This window comes from Podarcis pityusensis (assembly GCF_964106645.2).
Source record: "Podarcis pityusensis genome assembly, chromosome: 1".
NCBI classification, from domain to species: Eukaryota; Metazoa; Chordata; class Lepidosauria; order Squamata; family Lacertidae; genus Podarcis; species Podarcis pityusensis.
Window position 1 is genome coordinate 51,327,225 of NC_138028.1, and position 22,601 is coordinate 51,349,825.

Sequence of the window (22,601 nt, forward strand, 5' to 3'; positions counted from 1 at the left end):
ACAGGAGCCTCCGTCCCCGACGCAACCCGAAGCCACGCCCACTGCCGCCCCTGCCCAATGGGAGCTCGAGGGAGGAGTTCGGGGCCGGTCGCTCAGAGCGAGTCGCTCGGCAGCGCTCCGCTTCGAGACGCGCGTTACCGTAAGTAGGGTAAGGGAGGAGCAGCCGCTTCTGGGTCGCTGGCGCGCCTGGCTGGGCAGCAACAGGCGGGAGAGATCGTCATGGCAGCGTCGACGGTGCGGGCTGACCCTTGGCTAGCGGCTGCTCTCCCTCCGGGGAAGATGCCAGCTTCCAGCGCGCTTCGTAACCGAGTTGACTTTTCCCCTCATCTAGAGCTCCCTTGCTTAGACTGAGTCAGACCGTTTGTCTGCATTGTCTGCTCTGGGGTTGAGCTGGGGACCTCCCCTATGCCTGCCCTGTGCTCTTTGCAAAGTGGCCCAAGGAGGACTCTGGGTGTGCAGGAGCTAAAGGCCGGGCCCGCGCGAAGAATTTACACTGTACTCAGTACAATGTTATATATGCCTACCCAGAAGTAAGCCTTCGTGTTTAACGGGGCTTACTCCCAGGAAAGTGGGTACAGAATGGCAGCCTAAGCTTTGGTTTATAGTTGGCATTGGGACAGGGGAACACGTCTTGTGTGCCTTAAGCAGTTGCATGGCAAGCAGGAATTCAACAGGTTAAGCCTTTCCAACTATGGAAATATAGTTATGGCAAAAGCTTCACCGTGACTTTCTCCCATGCCCTCCATGGAAGCCCTCACCTTCATGGCAGCCATTTTGTGATTTGTGCCCACAGCACTCTCAGAATTCAAAATGGTCCCAAAAAAGCGACCCTTGGCACAAGGGATGGATCCCATCAAATATCCCGTGGAAACACAATCAGCTATGAAGCAGCCCAGTCATAGCTGCAGTGTTGATTGCACAGCAATTTTGCTGATTTTTGAGATTTTCCTGAGTTTTGCAAACAGCTGTTTGAGACACACTCTTCCCATTGTTGTCATCCAGAGGCAGACAGTTCCTTCCTTGGGGAACCAAGAAGCCCAGCAATGGATGTAGAAGATTGGCCCATTGAGACACATGGTTTTTTTTATAGGGCAGTCTCTGGGACAGTTTCATGCTTGAAATAGCCAATGTTGCTATTGAGCGATAAGTCTGATTGTATGAAACAGATCACAGGTGTTTATCTCTGGTTCCTCCATAGCCAGAACTGGTACACCCATGAGGCAAGGCGAGGCAGCCGACTCAGGCGGTAGAAGTTCAAGAGACAGAGCCCTGCCTGCCTCATTGCTTCTGCCACTGGTGGAATGCCTCCCTTTTGTTGCATTCAGAGAGAGGGAGGTGTTTCGGTGCATGGTGTTACCACCCTTCTTCCATACCCTGTGGAATGCCCCTCTCTTGCTGGGTTTTGACCAGTCGGGGGCATTCCACCAGTGGCAGAAGTGGGGGGGGGCATATTCTCATTTTACCTCAGGTGGCAAAACAGGATGAGCTGCCCATGGTCAGTGTAATGCATGCCCCAGCTCTCTCCTAAGAAATCAATCTTCCAGAATATTTAGTATATTGGTGACACAGAAAGGAGAAAGTCTTCAATTGAATTACACCATTTCCTGAGGCGTAATATCTCCCATCAATTTCCTCATATCTCAAAGAAAATTCTATTAACTGCTGAATTCACAAAATATTCTTGACTATCATTATTTAAAAAGATGACTCTCAGAAGTCAGATAACTTAATTAAAGAGAGCCGATTTTCAATAAAGAGCCAGCTTATGATACTGCTGTGCGGAAATGGCCTTTTGAAATTATCTACCCTGTTTGCGGTCAGAGAAACTGGGAGGACCATTTCACTGCATTTCTCCAGGGTAAGGAGGAGGAATGGTCCCAGGGTTGTTTTCAGTGTTAAGGTTCACCATTAGCAGAAATGCAGCTTCTTTCTCTTTTCTTTAGTGGGGAGACCTGCCTCTTCAAGTGGCAACAGCAGCAAATGCACTGGCAGCCTGAGCACTATTTTTGTGTTTTCCATAATGCCCGAGACCTAGCATCATTCTGGGAGATTGGGGTTGTGGGGTTGGAATGGCAGCTGCCACAAAAGAAATGTTGGGAAAATTCTACAAGGTGGCCTTTTTTTGCAGAGGGGGTTAAGAAAGAAAAATCTCAGCTGTTTTCTCAGAAAAATGTTTTCTGAGAAATTCAGGTAAGGTCATGAAAACACATGTGATTTCTTTGGCAAGCCTGGTCTTCTGACCTAGTCTTCTCCCTGATGTTAGTAGTCATCCCGGTATGCTTAGTGAGAAGAGATAGAGAAGATATTGATTTAGGAAACCCACATTTTGTAAGTTGAAAGCAAGCAAGGAAATTTGTCTGTTGATTCCCTTCATGCTGCCAGTTACTCTGTCAATGCAGGTGGGCCTGTTTCCTGTAGTCCATCTAATCACTCTGTAATTAAAGATTCAAGTGCCATTTTAGACTTTCAGGAAGATTACAGGGCTTCATATAAATGGGATTATAGATCCTTGGCCAATCTCATCCTCTTTCAGATAGACATCTAGAAAACCTCTTAGAATAATCTTTTGGGAAAAGCTCAGCTATCTGTAACACAGTAAAGTAGCCTTGCCTGCTGTAAGGGCTTTCATTTCATTGCAAAGGAGTCAAACAGTGTACAGCATGGATTGCAGTCTTGTAGTTAGCCCATGTGTGACGAAGGCAGAGGCACTGGGCAAGTCTGTACGTCAGTAGCAGAGCACATACTTTGAAAGCAGAAAGTTCCAGCTTTGAGCCGCAACATCTTCAAGGAGGGCTAAGGGGAAAAAAACCTGTCTGAAATCCTGTAAAGATCTTGCTAGTCAGTAGACCACAGGAGGGGAACAATTTCTAGGCTGGGGGCCTCATGCCAGGGTGTTATCCTCAGTCATTCCACACACAAGAAGACTGCATGCTTATTATTGTCTTCCAAATGCCAGTTAAAAAAAAAATCCCTTAGTTGGAGCCGGATTCAACTGCTTTCTATTTCCTGCTTCCTTGTTCATTCTGTACATTTGCCAGTTATAAAAAACACCTGTTACCATACCCAGGAAGTCCCAAGAGAACCAAAAGAGCAGTGAAATGAGGCATCGCACAAAAGCTTATGCCATAATAAATTAGTTAGTCTTTAAAGTGACACATGCCTGCTATCACTAGTAGAGGAACTCTTAAAAGCTAGGGAGTTCACTTAGTTATTTTTTCATTGCAAAATATAAATACAGTGGTACCTCTGGTTAAGAACTTAATTCGTTCTGGAGGTCTGTTCTTAACCTGAAACTGTTCTTAACCTGAGGTACCACTTTAGCTAATGGAGCCTCCCGCTGCTGCTGCGCTGCCAGAGCACAATTACTGTTCTCATCCTGAAGCAAAGTTCTTAACCCAAGGTACTATTTCTGGGTTAGCGGAGTTTGTAACCTGAAGCATCTGTAACCTAAAGCATCTGTAACCCGAGGTACCCCTGTTTCAGTTTGCATTTTTAATCTGAACTAATGATTGGATTGTGGTTCAAGTGCAGAGAGCATTCTGTGTGGACTGTGTGTTTGCAGCAGAGGCGTGCATGTGCAAGGGAGAACATGTAAATCCTTTTTTGTTTCTCCGCTGCTCAGGCCTCTAAGCTAGCTTGCGGGGAACAAGAGAGCGAGGAAAGAAAAATATAAATTACAGCTCTGTCTGTAGATGCGTCCCATCAATGCTGTGGCTTAATGAGCAACCTCAGGCTATGCCGGAAACAAAAAGGAAATCACAAGCCGGGAGTCTATGTAAAGTTTCTATCTGTTTTGGTCTTTGATATCACTCCAGATCAGACCAGCAGACGAATCCTATCCACCAGCTAGATGGGCATCTCCTCCCTACTATATTCTGTATATGTGCTCAGCCCATGATGGGAGGAGTAAAGTACAAAAATTATGGATTGAAGATGACAGATACACCCCCAGCATGTCTTGAAACCCTACCAGTAGGCACCAATCACCTACTCTACTGGCAACAATGCCCACAATGTTAGCTCACACATGGAAAGTGTCAATGAACTTGGGTCAACATGGATACATCCCTGCATCAACACACATGCAAAATGACACCTCAGCATCTTCAGTCACTCAGGCAGGGGATTTAATTCCCTCACAAGTACAGTTTTAGATTTCAACACACAAAGGGGAAGAAGGGATGATTCTCTGGACCGGATGCCTGCAGAGGTAAACACAGCTGTCCTGGGGCAAGGGATCAAGACAAGGGTTTCTCACCCAGCAAGGGGAACACTCATATGAATAGCAGCTAAAGGGGAGGGGTCAGGATCAATGATATTGACAGCAGCATCCAGTGGCTCACTCCACAAGGATGTGAAACAGGCAATGGGAGTTTGAGCCTTACTATGGATGAATGCCCTCACTTACCTTTGCATGCCTGGGGGAAAATGAATAATGCCATTGGCAAGGAGAGGGTTTTTGTCCACAGTGCAAGCTCAACAGCACAGCTCCCTAACTAACCACTCAGCCACAGTGGCAGACAAGATGGGGCATATTTCTTTCTTTCCATCCTAAACCACAAGACCCCTTTGTTACCAGGAGACCCAGCCTTGCATCTTCCATTTTGGGTATCTCCCCCTCACCTTGACTCCAAAGTCTCCATCGCACCAGGATGGTAGAACAAGCTGAGATTTCGGCACCCGTGACAAGCCCTTCAGCAGACAGACTCAACGAGAAGACCGCACCCTAAAGGAAAGATATCTGAATTATCATTTTCTTGTTTTAAATGTAAAACTCAGCATGACTTGCTTCATATTTTCTGTTGGCTACCCCTTTAAATTGTGAGCTTTTCCTTTCGCAGCTGTGTTCACAAGACATCTACTCCCCCACCATCCCATAAAAAATTTACAGTCTTCAGAAACTAATCCTATACATGTCCAAAGTCCCAAGTGAATTCGATGGAACTCACTCTCTGCTAAGTGTGTATCGGAGTGCAGTCTATATGTATTTGTATTTAGTGTGTGCCTTTTTTAAAAGAACTAAAAAAAAAATCATAAAGTAATTTTTAACTTTTCTGTGGTCCTTAGGAAGAAAATATACTTTTGAGCCCAGGATTTTCCGTGCTTGCTTTGGGCCAGGGAACTGAACTGTAACAAAAATGGAGAAAAGACCCAGAAAGCTTGTGTAAATTGGAACCAAACCAGAGGCATAATTTCTTGCACATATTGGGTCCAAGTTGGAACTCAGCAACAGAAGGTATTTTCAGGTTTCCAGTTAAATTAATGGTCTGGCTTTTTGAAAAATGTTAATATAGTTTGATTTTTTTTAAATTGCTATGATGTTTTAATTCCAAAAGGATGCTACAAAGAAACATACCAGCATGTTACTAACTACAATCAAAAGCTCCGCCTGCCCCGCCCTCCGAAAACAACACTCTAGGATGAGGAAGGTAGCCAGGCTATGCATAAGAAGATAGTCTTTCCAGCTGCATGCCAGATGTTGGAACTAATATCCCCACCCACCCCCAAATCACCAAAAGTTGTGTATCTTTTTAAATAGAATTTTTGGGTGCTTCTTAATGTAGCCTGTTGTTAGATTCTAGCATGAGCTGTATGATTCAGCAAAGTTGCCTTGCTCATCCAAGGACTTTTGCTTGTGCAGCAGAACTTGCCCTCCCTCTCCTTCCCCCAAATCTGTTCTAGGGGTCCCCTAACCCTCCAAAGCAGATGGGGGGCAGCACAAGGCATGCAGGGAGAGGAGAGGAATGGAGACGCTCCATTGCGCTACTGGAAGTCCTTGTGCATATGGGATCACTTTGTTGGATACAAGCCATTCTTTCTATTATCTCAGTTGCCCTTATTCAGCATCTGATTCCCTCTTCCAAATATTACACAGTTCTATCATGTCTCTTTTTTAAAAGACCTTATAGTGATGGAGAATTAGTATCTCCACACTCCCAGAGGGAACAGGTAGGATTTTCAACCTGGCCTTTGCACGGAGGGAAGTGCTGATGAAGATAGGAATGGCAGTCCTTTCATATGTCACCAATGAAAGGGTGATGAGATTATTTGGGGAAACTCGTGTACTTTAAATGTGTGGTGTTTATCCAACCTACAATTCTCTTCATCCTCCTAAACATTGTTTATGACAGCTAGCACTGATGGGGAGTCTGACAACAACTGGAGGGTCACAGACTGCCCATTCCTGCCACAAAACCCCCAAAGCACCATTTTAAGCCAATAAATCTATAGTGATCTTCCCCAAGGAATCCTGGTGTTGAAATGATGCGATGGAGGACTCCAGTCCTTGACAAAGTACTTTTCTGTGGAGGGAAATGATGGCATCTACACAGGCTAAACTTTGCACATGAACAGAGTTGTGTGCTGTTCTAAGCAGATTGTATTCTTTCATAGCTGTCCTTAGATGGCCTGATAAAAATATCTCTATCAGCTCTTCAGGGAGTAAATTTGTAAAAAGAGGTTGAACGCCTCCACAGCATAAATAAAAAGCAACAACCCAGTCATGTTTCATCATCCTCCCAGTTCAAATAACATTGTTTTAGTCCCTGGCAGCCTCACCCCATGGTAGGTAATTACAGACTTTAACTTGGGGAAAACAGAGACGAAGTGGAGGAAACCCTCATTAGAAAATCATCTTTCAAACAGAAACCCCCAAATGTAATGTCTGCGGCAGCATGCCAGAGCCGCCACAACTCATCAGAACAAAGCTTGTGCTTACTCTGTGATAAGGGGGTGAAGTGTTAAAGAGAGATTTCATAGGATCACTTTGTTAAAGTTGTTCTGGGGAGGGGAGGGCTTTGGGAGAATTACAGTGCTTTCAATAATAAATAATGCTCTCTCTTTTTCATTTTCATCCTCACTTACTCTTCCTATATGGGCAGAGCACTCCTATATAGATATTATGCACCACCACCTCAGAACTAAAAGGGAGGGGTGCAGCCAGACCCTCTTTCTATGCTAGGGGTGAAGAAACTGTGGTCCTCCAAATACTGTACTCCAGCTCCCACTATCCATGTCTGTTGGCCATGCTGATGGGAATTGAGGCCTACACCATCCCGAGAGCCACTGGTTCCCCACCCACCCCTGTTCTATGCAACTGTGCTTCCAACCTGTGGATCTGCCACTATCATGTTTAGTTTAGCTCTGCGAAAGCTTCAGGCTATGATTCTCAGGATTTTGATTTCTGCTGCCACATCTGAAGCAGTCGAAGAAACCTCCAAATTGCTCTTCACAAAGAGCGTTGTTCACTCCAATTACATTGGGCCTAATGAACTCTCCATCTCTGATGTTTTTTCTTTCTTTATTTTTTATTCACCTCTGATGTTCTTCACTAGCTTTAGCTTATGGGTTTTTTCTTCTGTTTTTTCATCGTTCCTCTCCCCCACCCCCACCGCCAATCCACACACACTGGTGTCTTCCTCCTCACATTTGGGGCAGCCCAAATGACACTGGCTCAATTTCTGCCTTTAGAACTTCTGCTTAGGGATAACAGGGGTAGGATGGTTTAATCAGATTTTCATTTCTGTGTAGTGCACTGGCTGAATTTTAATCTTCTTTTCTCACTTCACAGAAGGGAGCCGAGAAAAAGGTTTTGTTTTTTTACCTCCTGGCCTTGCCATTCAGATATGTTGACATTTCCATTTGGTCTTTCCTCTGATGCAGAGTTTTGACGTCAGGTGGGCTGGTTAATAGCTTGAAGTGTATATGACTCACTCAGCAGTGGGGTGTGCAATGGGATTTGTAGCATGGCCTTTCCTCTTTTGTATTGCTTGTTAGGGCTGTGTGTGTGGTTTTTTTTTTTTTTTAATAAATAGCATGAAACCTGATTCACAACTTGAGAGGAGGTGCAGCTCAGTTCAGGCTCTAATAGGCATCTCCATGGCAACTGGTTTTACAGGCATACTTGAAATGTCACTATTACAGCAAGCCCTCATCATTGTCCCTTTCGGTCAGCTTTGGCAAGCATCTGCTCCCTCTAGAAATCCATTTAGCCAATCAGGTCGCAGGACTCGCTTTGCTCAACCAAAACCCATTGCTACGCACTGGAGTTCAAGCTATGTTTTCTAAATCAAAGCAAACTGAGGTAGTTTCATATTGGATCGGACTTTTGTTTGTTTGTTTGTAAGGAGCAGTTATAAAGTGCCGCTGTGAGGTTGGTGCTAGGTGCCTTACATAAAACCGTAGCACATGCTGTTTTGAGGTAGCAAGTTGATCATGTTGAATTAGCTTGCTGCGTTGTTGCTAGGCGCAAGTGGAAGCTTTTGCATGGTTCCCATGTAAGAATGCATGCTAAGCATTGTGGTTACGTCAGGACTGGATTACTGCAATGCACACTATGTGAGACTTCCCCAACGCTTGTTCCAGAAGCTGCAATTAGTGAAGAATTCTGCAGCATGGTTGCTGGCAGGAGTGAGGCATTGTCAGCATATAACACCTGTGCTTGGAAATCTACACTGGTTTCCAGTTTTCTACCAGGTGTAGCAAGGTATTACTATTAGTAAATAAAGCCCTTAATAATTTAGGACTATTTATCTGTGAGATTGCATTGCCCCATATTGACTGCCTAGCTCTGTGGAACCGGCACTGTTACACGTGCTACAGAATACCCGTTCTGCAATAATATCTGTTCTGCACTTGTAAGAAATCAATCTCCCCTCCCTTTAAAAAATATTTTACTTTTAAGGTTTTAAAAAAATTACAATCGCACAAATTAATTTCATTTTCCAATAAAAGATGCATAATTTGACTTCCTTCCCCCTCCTTCTGTGGTTTCTTATGTTTTAATTTTCATTACTGCATCTGCCACTTAATTCCATTTATTAATTGTTCCCTATGTTTTCCTTAATAAATATATTCAGCTGCTTGTTTTGCATTAATCCTGCTAATGAACTTAGTTGTTTACAATATTTTTAATCCACAAATCTTTCCCATCCTTCGTTAAAAAGAAATCAGTCTTTTAGCATGGCAGCACCTACAGTTTGGAACGCCTTGCCTTTTGACATCTGGCTTAAAAGAATGAAGCAAGGTTAAGCATATGATAGCTCAAACCTTGAACAATTGATGACAGCAGATCATGTAAAATATCCTATATTATTTTGAAGGGGAGGGACACTGTAAGGAAGCTTCATACTTGCAGATGTGGCCCTAAAGCCAGCACTTCTGAAGGACATGTGCCTATGGTGGGTGTGGCCAAAGTGAAACATTGGCATAGCCAAAGTCAATGTGTGTGTGTCAATCACACACATGGTCAGAGACACTGTGCAGATCAGCAGAGGATCAGAGAGAACATTTTCCGCGTGCTGGGATGGACAGAGTGGATTTCCTGTAGGTTTACTACAGGAAAGAAAGAAAAGGTTTACCCTGTTCTCAATTTCTCCCAAGTGAATAATAGTAGTCATTGATACCAGGTCTTCACAAAGCAAAGATATCGTAAGGAATAAAACATTATGACCTTTTTTTTATTTTTTTGAGGTCAGAAACATGACAGTACCCTGGAGGCCCTTTTCAAAGATTCATGGCAGCAGAGAAGAGCTGCTGGGAGTGAGCGTGTTAGCAATCTCTGCAGCTTATGACTTGCCTACTTTAAACAAACTTTAACAGCCAGGAGATGTTCCAGCTGAAGCGCTTGGTTGGAAATTCCATCCATCAGAGCAATTTTTCTCCTCCAGGCATGCACGTGGCAGCTTTGAACCTTGTCACGATGTTCCCCTCTGTTTTTCCCTCCCCAAGTGTGTTAAGTGATCAATGCATGTGGATTTGTGGACCCTATGCCTGGTTTGCACAGATCAGTGGTCCTGATATGAGAGCTATGTAGCTTAGCTTTTTAGAAAGACCACCTCATAATTTTAGAACCTCGGTTAAAGAGTGTGTTGATCAGGACTGAGGACTGGCAGAAAGATAACTGTACATGTTTATATTCTACTCCTAAACTTAGTCCAGTGCAGAGATAGGAATGTCTTAGCTATCTCAGAATGCAATGCCCCAGAAAGGCAAGGAATGCTAAATTGGATATATATCAGTGCAGCAAGTTCATGATTACACAGAAAATATTTATTATTAACATATGTTTATATTTTTATTATATTTTAAATTTTTAACTATTTATTAAAGCAATTTATATACTGCTTAACTACAATAGTCTCTTAACATTTTACAGAGATACAGTAGAAAAAAAGAGAGGCAAAACTATAAAACCAGTTGCTGGAAACCACAGGAAGAGAGACTGCTCTTGCACTTAAATTCTGCTTCCCACAGGCAACAGGTTGGCCACTGTGAGAACAGGATGCAATTGGCCTGATCCAGCAGGCTCTTCTTATGTTCTTAAAATCAAATGCCAATTAAAATGCCTGCTGGAACAAAATCCAGTACTATACTGAATAATTATAGCACCAGTAGTCTACCACTGCCTGTGAAGTACTGCATGGAATCAATGCAGCTGCACTTTTGGGAATAAGTCCCATTGGATTCAATAGGACTTATTTCTGAGTAGGCATGGTTCACTTTGCACTGTACATGTATACAACTGGACTATGTGGGACTTGGTTTTGATCCAGAAGAGCTCTGCCTATGTTCATATGGCAAACGGATGTACTTAGCCAAGTGTTATCCCTGATCAGACTTGCATCTTTATTTTGCAAAGAGCTCCCCAAACGGTTATTGTGGTTTTGGGTTTTTTATATTTCTAGTAAGAAATAAAATAAATATGAAAATCCCAAAGTCTGGAGATGAAAAGCGGTTGCAAAAGGCCAAAAGAGTTGACCCGCAATGACTGTAACCTAAATTGCTCACTTGTGGTTGAGGGCTCTGAATGGCTTTTTAAGGAGGGTTTCAAAAGGGAGTGAGAGGCAAAATGCCCCTCCTGATGAACCAGTGGCATTGGCTTTGGGAAGGGTTGACCCAGGGATGCCACAAAGGGAGGAAATTAAAACCTGTCTCCTCCTAGATTATTCAAAATTGAAGGCCGCAGAGCAAAGGCCCTTGTAACAAATGCTGGCGTGAGACTGAAAATAATTTCCTTTCATGTGCAAAATAGTGTTTAGATAAGGAGAAATACCAAAATGAATGAAAGCCTGGAGATGGAATGGGTAGAAGGAAGAATACACACACACACACACACACACACACACACACACACACACACACCCTAAATGCACAACCGTTTCTGGTTTTTTTAAAGAAAAATTTTTTCAAAGGAAAACCTGTTACTTTGGATCTGGAAACAAAGCACAGAGAATAAATGGTTGCATCAAGACTTCTGCATTTTTTAATCTCTGTGATGTTTCTCGGAGACCTCCATCCTGCCTAATCCTGCACTGTGATCCACATCTATGCTGCATACAGTAAGTAAACCAACGATGACACACCAGCCTGCAGAAACAGAAAGGTTACTCGTTCCCAGTTATAGGGTGGTTTTATTTATTTCATTTATAATCCATACTTTCAGAAGATCAAAACAGCAGCCGTGGTGCTCTCCCCTCCCACTCCCACTTGATCCTCACAACAACGATGATAAGGTAGGTTAGACTGAGGAAGGGGCATCTGATCAGCTTCATGGCTGAGTGGAGATTTGAACCCAGAACTCCCCAACCCTAGTCCAACACTCTAACCCAGGAATAGCCAAGGTGGTGCCCTCCAGATGCTCTTGGATTGCATCAACCCTGACCAATGTGGAGTGGATAAGAATTATGGTCAAATATCCATGTTGGCTATCCCTGCTCTATCCACTACACCACACTGCTTCTCTTTAGGTTCTTGGTCTGTTAGGCTTTCATAGTAGTGGTGGCAAAGAATTTGTGAAATATACGTAGCTCAGTAGTGCATGAGATGTATTTTTACTTCATAGTATTTGTTTATAAAAACATTTATATAACACCAATTCATTGATGGAGATGGAGAGCCAGTGTGGTGTAGTGGTTAAGAGCGATAGACTCGTAATCTGGGGAACCAGGTTCGCGTCTCCGCTCCTCCACATGCAGCTGCTGGGTGACCTTGGGCCAGTCACACTTCTCTGAAGTCTCTCAGCCCCACTCACCTCACAGAGTGTTTGTTGTGGGGGAGGAAGGGAAAGGAGATTGTGAGCCGCTTTCTTTGGGTAGTGATAAAGCGGGATATCAAATCCAAACTCTTCTTTTTCTTCTTCTTCTTCTTCTTCTTCTTCTTCTTCTTCTTCTTCTTCTTCATACAATATAACATGGCAGTATATACAATAAAATAGAAAACACACACAAACCAGGGCTGTAGCTCAGGGGCAGAGACCAGGGTTCAAATCCTCCAACTCAACCATGAAACTCACTAGGTGACCTTAGACCCATAACTATCTCTTAGCCTGGCCCACCTCACATGGTTGTTGTGAGGATGCACTGTGGAAAGGACAAAAACTATGCATCCCACCTTGAAATCATTTGAGAAAAGGGTGTGTGTGTGTACACACTCACCTAGAATATTTGTTTTACTACTGTATTATTACTGGCATCTTTCATTTAATCTCCTAGAAAATTCTGATTAATTATCATGGCAACTCAGTGTCATGTATAATATTATTATTATTACAATTTATTAGCCGCCTTTCACCCTAAGGTTACAACAATTTAAACACAACATGGATATTAAAATGCAGCATCAAACTGTATCAGAAACGGATTGAAACAACTTAAAAGAATTTTTTTAAAAGGCAACAGGAAATGTCTAGTGGGGGAATGAAGGTAAGTGAGGTCAGACCATAGCATAAATGGAGGCCAACAGAAACGTTTCCCTGAGTGCTAGCTTAGTTAGTTCCCTGAGCGTTGTGCAGGAGGCTCACATGGTGCTGGTAGTGAGATTTAAGGATCTGATAAGCTGCCCAGCGATATCCCTTGTCTTGGGTTGATTTTCCCTTGTCCTTCCATGTCGTCTGCTATCCTCCCTTGTTTTAATGGTTGCCTGGGGATAATTTCTGCCTTGGATCATACAAGCCCAATGCTGCAATTACTTTCTGACCTCAAAGGCGAGTGTTTCCAAATTACACTTCTTCATAAAAAGCCACTGTCTAGTGGTGTGTGTGTGTGTGTGTGTGTGTGTGTGTGTGAGCGCACTTATTTTTATATGCCTAAACAGTTAAATAGTGGGTGTGGATGAAGAGAGCCGAAACGGAGGAAGTTGCGGGGGGGGGATGTTGAGGGGGGAAGGCCGGTTACCATGTGGACATAGCAGAAAGGAGGGAGAGGAACAGAAAGGAACTTTTCCCCAAGATGGCCCAAGCTCAGGGATGGAAGAAATGGAAGAAGCACTTCATTGTTGTCGCCACAGCATTTGCCAAGCTGGTATCTCCCCCCCCCCCCCCGATGTTTTGGATAGCTGTGCTGACTGGGCCTGGTGGGAGTTGTAATCCAAAGCATATGAAAGGTACCAAGTTGGCAGATTTTTATTTATTTATTGCATTTATACACCATCTTTCTTTCCAAGGAGCTCAAGGTGGCGTATATGGTCCTCCCCTTCCCATTTTAGCCTCACAACAACCCGCTGAGGTAGGGTTAGGCCAAGAGACAGTGACAGGTCCAAGGTCACCCAGTGAGCAGCATGGCTGAGTGGAAATTTGAACCCTTGTCTCCCAGGTGGTAGTCCAACACTCTAACGGTTACAACACACTGACTCTCGGGGCTAGGAATAGCAGTGGATTCTTTCCAGCTCACCATTTATGCTTGCTATTATCTTGTGAGGTAGGTCATGCTGCTCCTGGGCCTGTTGTTCTTCAACATCTTTATGGATGAAGGTATTGAGAGGATGTTCGTCAAATTTGCGGATGACAGCAAATGGGGAGGAGTAGCCAACGCCGCTGAAGATGGAATCAGGATTCAATTTGATCTTAAGTTGGAGAACAGGACCCAAATTAACAGAATGAATTTCACTGGGGACACATGAGCAGGAGAGGGCTGTTGCACTCGTATCCTGCATGTGGGCTTCTCTTGGACATCTGGGTGATCCCGGTAGGAACATAATGCTAGAGAAGATGGGTCTTTCAACTGATCCAGCATAGCTCTCCCTATGTTCTTAAGGACTTAACACACCGGATATAAGGATTTCTGCCAAATTTCAGGTAACTTTACCTTCTCATTTACTCTTTTTAAGTCTCCAGCATCATTCCCTTACTTTCTGATGTATGAATGTGAGTGCCATTGCTTAAAATGCCAAAATGGCACTACCCCACCCAAGAGGGAGATGTTATTGCTGTGTTGTCTGCCTAGTATAGCCTGTTAATGTCAAACTGGTGCTCTCTCCTCCATTTCAGAATGAGCTGCATTCTAATCCGAGGTGAACTGAATCCGATCTATAGTTTATGGGGTTCCTTAGTATGCTGGAAGAGGGGGCAAGCATTGCGTACATCCTTCTTTTCACACATGCGCCCACACATACTCACCGAGGGAAAGGTGCTGCTTTGTCAACCTTGATCTATACAAGCACTTCCCTGCTCCATACAGGGATTAATTCAAGGCAAGGCAGGGGATAGTGGTTCTATCCTTGACATATTGTGCAGATCCAGTTTTCTGCAATAACCATAAAAGGAGGCAGGGGACATAATGTGATCTCTTGGCGTAGGAGAATTTGTGGCTTCCCTAGATTCGATTGAACAATCCTTTCCCACCTACCAGCATCTGCCGGGTATCAGTATCCAAGACAGAAGCCAGAGGTACAGCCCTAGTAAATTCCAATTCAGGTTTTTTTAATTAATTCTGAGCGTTTTCGTTCCTTTTGGGGTCCTGGGGTCAATCAGCCATCTACAGCCTGGGGGGCAGAAGCGTATTAAAATTCAAATAGCACAAAAAATGGCTTCCAAAAATCCCCCTGATCTCTCCCCTCCTCCCGCTATATATCTCCTCCATGCACATCTGGATAAAAGCTTGCACTCCAAGAGCAACAGAAAGCATTAGCTTTGGGCACCAAGCCCCCAGAGCAGGGCTGTGCTCCCAAAAAGCATTGCACATGTTTGCATCATATGGCAGCTATGGAAGGAAGAGCTTCTGAGACATCCAAAGATGGTGTCCTGGCAACTGCTTCTGCCCCGTAGTGTTGTTGACTCAGGAAGTAATGGAAGGTGTGCTATTTTATTCTACTTGTTTATTGCCATCATTTGCTTGTGTTGTGCCAGATAGACCTTCCTCTGCCTTTCAGATGCTGATGCTGCAGGCAAGGCTGAACCAGTCAGCCAAATCTGGATCCGGCCATTCAGCTGTATTGCTGGCAAGAGCCCTCACTCACAGGGTGGGGCCCAGACACACGGATGAAATGCACACCCTCCCTCTTCCCCTCCATACACAAACCTAGAAGATATCAGTGGAATATTTCTTAGGGTTCTTCCCCCCTCCCCCTCCCTTGGTAGGAGGCAAATAAATCCCCCTGGATGTGAGATGACATTTATTCTAAGAAAATTGTTGGAAAAATGAATGTGCGTGATTGGCTTCAGCTCACAGACTGCGCTGGCACACAATAGAAAGCCCTGAAGAGGATGTTTATTGACAATGAATTCCTTGATTGAGCAAGTAATCAACCCCTTTTACAGTGCTTGTAAAATGCTATTTTATGGTAATTTACTTGCTGGAGTGTCATTTATGGGGTAGGCAATCCACAAAGAATGCAGCCAGGGTTGCGAGACACTCGTTCACCATCTAAGAAAAGGTGTAGACAGAAGTTTGGGGAACAGATCAGGAGAAGCAAGATGGGCAGATGGGCTGATCCCCTGCCATTTTAAATTCCATGTTTCCCCAATACCATGTGACAGAGAGGGCCCCAGCAGCCTCAGATGTGGAGGGAAGGGGGCTGACAACACCCAGAGACCTTCATCTCCACCCCTGGCCCCACAGCTATAACTTGAATGGACTCAGCTGTCTTGTCCTTCCCTGTAAAGAGATCACGACACACCACTCAGGCCTGTAGAGAGCCTTCAGCCTCTTGTGTGGATCTGAGACTTCTGGAGCAACAGACGGTGTTCCTGTTGCCATGGCAATATTGCAACTTCCTATCCAGGTCTATTGCCCATCTCATTTTGCTCTGTTACCCTTCAACAGATGCTTTTGTGGGTTGGGGTGGGGTTGGTGCGGGATTGCTAAGGGAACCTCTTGTTACTGCTGCTCAAGGTCTTCCATCCTTGAAAATACCTTCTGGCCTCCCCAGAACACAGGAGCCTTGGATTTTGTTAGATGCTATCATTAACTGGGGTAGGAATGGAAGGATTGTCCATTTCAGTTCCCATTTTTCCAACCTTACAATTGCTTATCCACATTTAATGCAAGTTGCATTAAAAAAAAAATCCTAATAAAGATTTTATTATCAGCATTTTAGTGCAACTTTATCCTAATAAGCACATTTTTGTCTGCAGTTTTGACTCATGTACATATTTTTGCAAGCAATTTCTCATAATACAATGCATTTTTGTACAATAATTTTAGTAATATATTTATTTTTATACACATTGTCTACTAATGTATGCATTTATTGCATTAGCCAACGTTTGGTTGGAGAATTGCATTGCAAAAATTGGATAAGCACACATTTTAAAAGATGGCTATCATATTGTTCTGGAAAAGTGTGGAATTGATAAATTTGGCTTTAAATGTGGACTGAATCAAATGTCTCTTGCATCTTTAAATGAGTCTCCAAATGGGTGTTTCTGAATGTGCAGACATTTAGGAAAGTGTGGAGTGTAACTACCGTATTTTTCGCCCTATAGGACGCACTTTTTCCCCTCCAAAAATGAAGGGGAAATGTGTTTGCGTCCTATGGGGCGAATGCAGGATTTTGCTGAAGCCTGGAGAGCGAGAGGGGTCGGTGCGCACTGACCCCTCTCGCTCTCCAGGCTTCAGGAAGCTATCCGCAAGCCGTGGGAGAGCTGCGCGACTTAGTGGAGCTCTCCCACGGCTTGCGGAGAGCTGCCTGCACCACGAAGCCAAGGGGGCGCTGAGCTCAGCGCCCCCCAGGCTTCGGGCTTTACGCGGCTCTCTGCAAGCCATGGGAGAGCTGCGCAAAGTCACGCAGCTCTCCCACAGCTTGCGGATAGCAGCCTGTTCTGGGGGCTGGGGTCGGGGGAAGCTCCGGCTTTCCCCACCCCAGCCCGGCGCCTGGGGGGGAAATAATTTTTTTTCTTTATTTCCCCCCCAAAAAACTAGGTGCGCCCTATGGGGCGAAAAATACGGTAGATGACGACCATAACTGAATTTCTTATTATTGTTCTCATTTTGTTATTATTGTTCTTTAATGTTTGAGGTTTTATTACGTTGCCCAAAGTGGCTGGGGCAACCCAGTCAAAATGGCTTATTATTATTATTATTATTATTATTATTACTACTACTATTACTGCTACTACTATTATTATTAACATTAGTAAAGGATAACTCACAAATTGCCATAGACTAACCGCTCATCGTGGTAATTTGTCATCTATTCCTTTCCCCATAGAGGCAAATGGAATCAACTTAAACACACACACAATCACTCCCCTTCCCCTTTGGCTTAAATCCAACAGAAGGGTAACTCTTCAATCCTGTAAGTGCTTACTTGAGAGCAATTCCCACTGACGTCACAGCCACACCATACATTTAAAGCATTATTATACCACTTCAAACAGTTATTACTTACCACAAGGAATTCTGGGAAGTGCTGTTTTGTTAAGAGTGCTTGGAATTGCACCTCTGTGATGGGTAAAGCACTTTTTTGAGGGGATGGGGAACCAAAGGTGGTATAAATGTTCTGTAAACGTATGGTGTGGTTATAACCGAAACTCAGTGCAGCTTACTTCTGAGTAGGCATGCTGTCAGGGCTGCCTCAAGTCTCAGCTCACAAAAGACCAACGCCAATCTCTTCTTATATACAAAAGTGTTTATTGCAGTTCATTGTTTGCTTCACATCCGAGGCGCGCAGCCCTACGTCTGTTACGCTTAGACCGCTGAAGTCCCCTCTGAGTCAGTCCCTCCCCTGCACCAGTTTAAGAAGCTTGCGCTGCTCCACCTCTTCCTCTCTTTCCTTTTCCGCAGGGTCTTCCTGCCCCCTGGGGTTTCGCCCCTCCTGGATTCCTCTGACGCGGAATCCCCAGACTGCTCTTCCCCCCTCCTGCGGGCTTTGGGACCTGGCTCTTCCTCCGGGCTCCCTGTACTTCCGTGCGCCTCTACATTTGAACTTGGCGCGCGCGCCCAACCTCTAACCTTCCTTTTGACAGTTACACTACTCCCTTCACTACTCTCCTCCCCTTCCGGGAGGGTGGCTTGCTTCGACCTCCCTCCTTTCCCTGCTGCCGGAGCTGCTTCCCCTGATACACTGGAACCTCCACCCCCTTCGCTGCACTCTGGCGGGGAGGCTGGTCCTGACGCCCAGCTGCCACTTTGGGATCCCCTGCTGGCCCCCTGTTCCTGACACGTCCCCCCTGGGGCTCCCCTGGCCCTGACCACCGGCGCCCCCTTCTGGGAATCCTCTGATTCGCTGGAAAGACTCATGGAATCTCTTGAGTCATTGTCATCCTCTTCCTCGCTGTCCTGGGATTCATCCCCTTCGCTCTCCATCTCCTGCCTACCCTGTGCCTCTGTCCCTGAACCCCTGACACATGCCTTATAAGTGTAGCTATGCCCATTTATTTCAACAGACATAGGCACACATTCCTTTCCGCCTTGCACCTCTGTAGACACAGATTTGTCTGATTTCTTCATCTGCTTTTACTCTAATCCCAGCCTTGCCTCCCTCGGCCCTGTGAAGCAGACACAGCGCCTACCCGAGGAAGTTTCACAAGGAATGGGAAACACATGTGAAAGACGGAAGGCTGTTCTGTTCCCAGTCATGTCTGTCCCTTCGTAGATGCTTTTCCCTTGGTGTTCATAGAAGATGGAGGTGATGATGCACAGGGCTCTGCTTCTCCTCAAGCGTGCATGCATCTGTGACGTGTGCATGCACTACGTATGCTGGTTTATGTATAATGGTACATGTCCATATGGATGTGTGGGAGAATAAAGGTGTATGAATGTTCTTGGGAAACTTAAAATTTACACTGTGCTTCTCTCCAGAAAAGGTTATTTGACTTTAAGGGATTCCTTCTCTGGCGATTGGACCAGGTTGTGGGTACACATACTTTTCAGCATGCATCACAATCATAAATGCTAAGATTGATGGTTCTTCTTAGGTTTGCTTGCAGGGAATACCAGGGTATGTTGCTGCCAACTGACCCACAACGCTGCATTGCCTGCCATTTTTCTCTGAGCAGGTGGTGGTTTTATGTTTACAAAATGCAGCTGTGATGCCTGCAATCTCCACCAGAAGACCTGCGAGTGGTTTCTCAATGCTTTTTCCCCCTCTGTCATTTTTTTCCTGGGGTGGGGGACCATGAGGGGGTTAGGATTCAGAAAGCCCTCTGCATCAGGTCTTCCAGGGCAGATGGTGATGATGATTGCAATTTGTATACCACCCTTCATCATATATGGTCTGCTGTTTATGCTGTGCAGGACTGTCAGCTTTTAAAAATTCATACAAACCATGGAAAAATACTCTATGCTTTTCTCTATGAGAAGAGAGTAGCCACTATGCTCTGAGTACGGAGGATTTTAAAGGAACTTGGCATTGAGAACTGTATTAGTTTACACTGTTTAGATAGAAGTGCACTTAGTTAATTGCAGGGAAAACATTGGGGACCTGATGTGCAGCTTATTTAGCCTAATGGTTAATCCAGCCCTGGAACGGACATTTCCTTTCGTGGTGAGGATAATGTGTGGATCTGAGAAGTGTACCAAGGGAATCTTAAGAAATGGGATACACTGAATACTGAAACTAGACCCACACATATGACAGGCCTAGGGCTTCTTCAGTAACTGATTTATTTTTAGCTAGTTTGCAACATCTGATTTCATCTATCAAACTTGTGAAGATATAGAAGCCACAGAAGTGTTTAAAAAACATGCCTTGAGGCAACATCTGTCATCTCCGAAATTAGGAGGCGGAGTGAGGCTTAGGCTATGTGAAGTTCACTTCACTTCTTGGGCTGCCTTTGAGTACAGAGTGGTGCCCCAGCCGTCCCGTTCCCCCCCCCCCCCGGGCACTTCTGCGCAGAGATTTTCACAGTTTAGACTCCAGGAAGAAAAGAGTCAGGAACATTTAGTAATCCTTTTCAGCCTTAATTAGATTTCCTTTACATAAAAGCACTCTTGCAGGGGAAATTCAGAGTTCTCTTATATTTTGTTTTCTAGCCCTCTATTTATGATAAGGGGGAGATTTCTGACTTTTCATTCCTTAGCTTTTCTCCATATTTCTTTTTAAAAGGGAGGGTGCAGTAGAAATTTCCAATCGATAGTCTTTCTACTATAGGTAGACCAAGTAATAGTGTTAGACTGTCTGTTCTAGTATTCTTTACTCTGACTGGCAGCAACCCACTTAGGGCTTGGGCGCAGGCCTACCCAGGCCTTGCGCCCTGAAATCTTTTTAACTTGAAATATCAGGGAGATGCAAAGCAGATGCTGTCTGGTTCTAACTTCCAAACAACCACAGCCCAACACCAAAAACAAATGATTTGTGATCCTAATTCTATGCTGGATTGTGGACACTGTCTTTCAGAGTTAATACTCTATATATCAGGGGTGGGGAGCCTTTAGCTCTCCAGATGTTCTTCAACTTCAACTCCAACTCCCATCAGCCCCAGCCAGCATGGCTAAACAGTCGAGGATAATGGGAGCTGAAGTCCAACAACATCTCAAGGCCAACCCTGCTCAGTGTTATAGGTACATTACAGAATCCCAAGAGAGAAAGAGATTCCAACAGCGAAGTGTAAACTACAAGACTTGAGTGTGGACTCAGGACATGTAAAATTTCCGGCTTTTCCCAGGTTAGGATAAATGCAAGTGATGTTGTTGTAAGCTCACGCTAGGAGCTTCAATAAGCTGCATATACAATCTCTTGTATGTGTACCATATCACCATGGAGAAGCGCTAGCAACATTGTCAATATCTGTGCATTGCTTTACAGTTTCACACTTTTGATTTATGTGTATTAAACCCTAGCACCATCTCACTTGCAGCCACTGACTGACTGTGTGTGTGTGTGTGTGTGTGTGTGATATGTCAGTTGGTTTCCTGATATTCAGTGGAAAGAAATTATGAGGGCTTTTTTGCTCAGTGCAGAAGTATAGAAAAGCTGCCCTCTGCTGGCTGGACAAAGCACATATCCCTTTGTTCTTGATGGGCTGCTTCATATGAAGTTATTCTTTTATTAAGCAAAAAACCTATTTGCATTGTAAGTTGTGAAGTGTGACACAGGATACTTATCTTTCACAGGTACAAAAAGCCAGAATGCTGGTATTAACAGGACATCGGGACCTATTTTTTCCGACACAGAGGTTCTCTCCATGGAAAAAACACAGCATGTGTGAAGCAGCCTTTATAGATGGTGGATTCTGCACAAGTGAAAAATTTTAGGCTGGTGATCAGTGACTAAGGCCATCTGTTTTTACTATGCATTATTGTAAGTGCATAATGTAGGGTGAATGTTCTCAAGTCACAACTGCCCAAAGATAAGCCCGTAATGCAAGATATTTTAGTAAACAGAAGGAATGAAGAATCTCCTACATTATCATGCCAATGAAAAAAAATATGGGGATTTCCCACAGGCACCAGTGCAGGGTTAGCCAATGTGGACACTTCCTCATGTTGACAGAGTACAAGCTCATCAGAAGTCCCGAAAACATCCAGAGGGCACCATGTTGGCTATCCCAGCAGTTGTGGATGAACCTTAAGTAAGATTTGAACACATTAACAGTGTAGAACAAGTTGGAGAGCAACTGTTACAGCAAGTTTCCTGTGAAAATTGGGCTATGATATAATGGACCACTTGGAGAGACCTGGGACCATCTGACTGGCCTCCTCATTGCATTTGTCATTCACTTGATCCTCATGGAAAAGAACTTGGGCAGCTTGCAACACCATAGCAGCAGGTAAGCTTAGCCGAGAACAGGTGACAAAGAGATGGCACTTCAGAACAGCAGCAGCGAAGATGACCTATTTACCCATAGATAAGCCTCGCTTTGCATCAGTGGAGTACTGGAAATAGAGCTGGGAATAAAGCATAGCGTTTGCAAAAAGCACAGCCTCGGTTACGTGCTTTTACAACTTTTTTTAACTTTCAGTGACTGAACCTTGCAGGAACCTCACATTTTCCTGGCTCGGCTTGAACTTCTTCAACTCTACGTTTCTTGGCTTGTATCCCAAGATTCTTCAAGCCCCAGAAATGGAGACACTCAACAAAGTTTTAAATACAGAGGTGGGAGGGGATGAGAAGAGATGGGGGAAAGGCTTCTTGATCCACCCAGGGTCAAGGGGATGCATGTTAAATACATACTACCAGTCATGTGCATTTTTATTTTTATTTTTTGTTTAAAGCAGCTTTTAAACAAAAGTTCTGAAGTCTCTTGGGAGAAGAGCAGATACTCATAAAGGACAATTGTTTCTTCCTAGTTTCATATTTCAGGATCTGGAAGTAGCATGAATTTAATTTTCAGGGAAAAGAATAGGGGGAGATAGAGCCCCCCCCCCCAATTTATGCTGTTGCCATGGCTCATTTAATGGAGGCAGCTAAGTGAAGAGGGCCCAGACCTCCAACCTGAAGGGCTC

General features: G+C 44.4%; 3 long non-coding RNA genes across 4 annotated transcripts; 2 read left to right on the top strand and 1 right to left on the bottom strand.

Annotated features, from left to right (window-relative positions):
* Window positions 1-76: 76 nt before the first annotated feature.
* On the top strand, window positions 77-7,803 carry LOC308475382. 2 transcript variants are annotated; one of them, XR_013985129.1, is made up of 3 exons: window positions 77-139; window positions 5,068-5,236; window positions 5,337-7,803. It is a non-coding gene; the product is annotated as an uncharacterized lncRNA (long non-coding RNA). The 2 variants fall into 2 exon arrangements; XR_013985130.1 differs by having other exon boundaries at window positions 139-234.
* On the bottom strand, window positions 4,580-16,147 carry LOC308475392. The gene is made up of 5 exons (XR_013985136.1): window positions 15,565-16,147; window positions 14,622-14,757; window positions 14,393-14,519; window positions 13,668-13,839; window positions 4,580-4,726 (listed from the first exon to the last, which is right to left on the bottom strand). It is a non-coding gene; the product is annotated as an uncharacterized lncRNA (long non-coding RNA).
* LOC308475461 lies at window positions 13,837-22,072 on the top strand. Its single transcript, XR_013985220.1, has 2 exons — window positions 13,837-14,071; window positions 21,270-22,072. It is a non-coding gene; the product is annotated as an uncharacterized lncRNA (long non-coding RNA).
* Window positions 22,073-22,601: the final 529 nt, after the last annotated feature.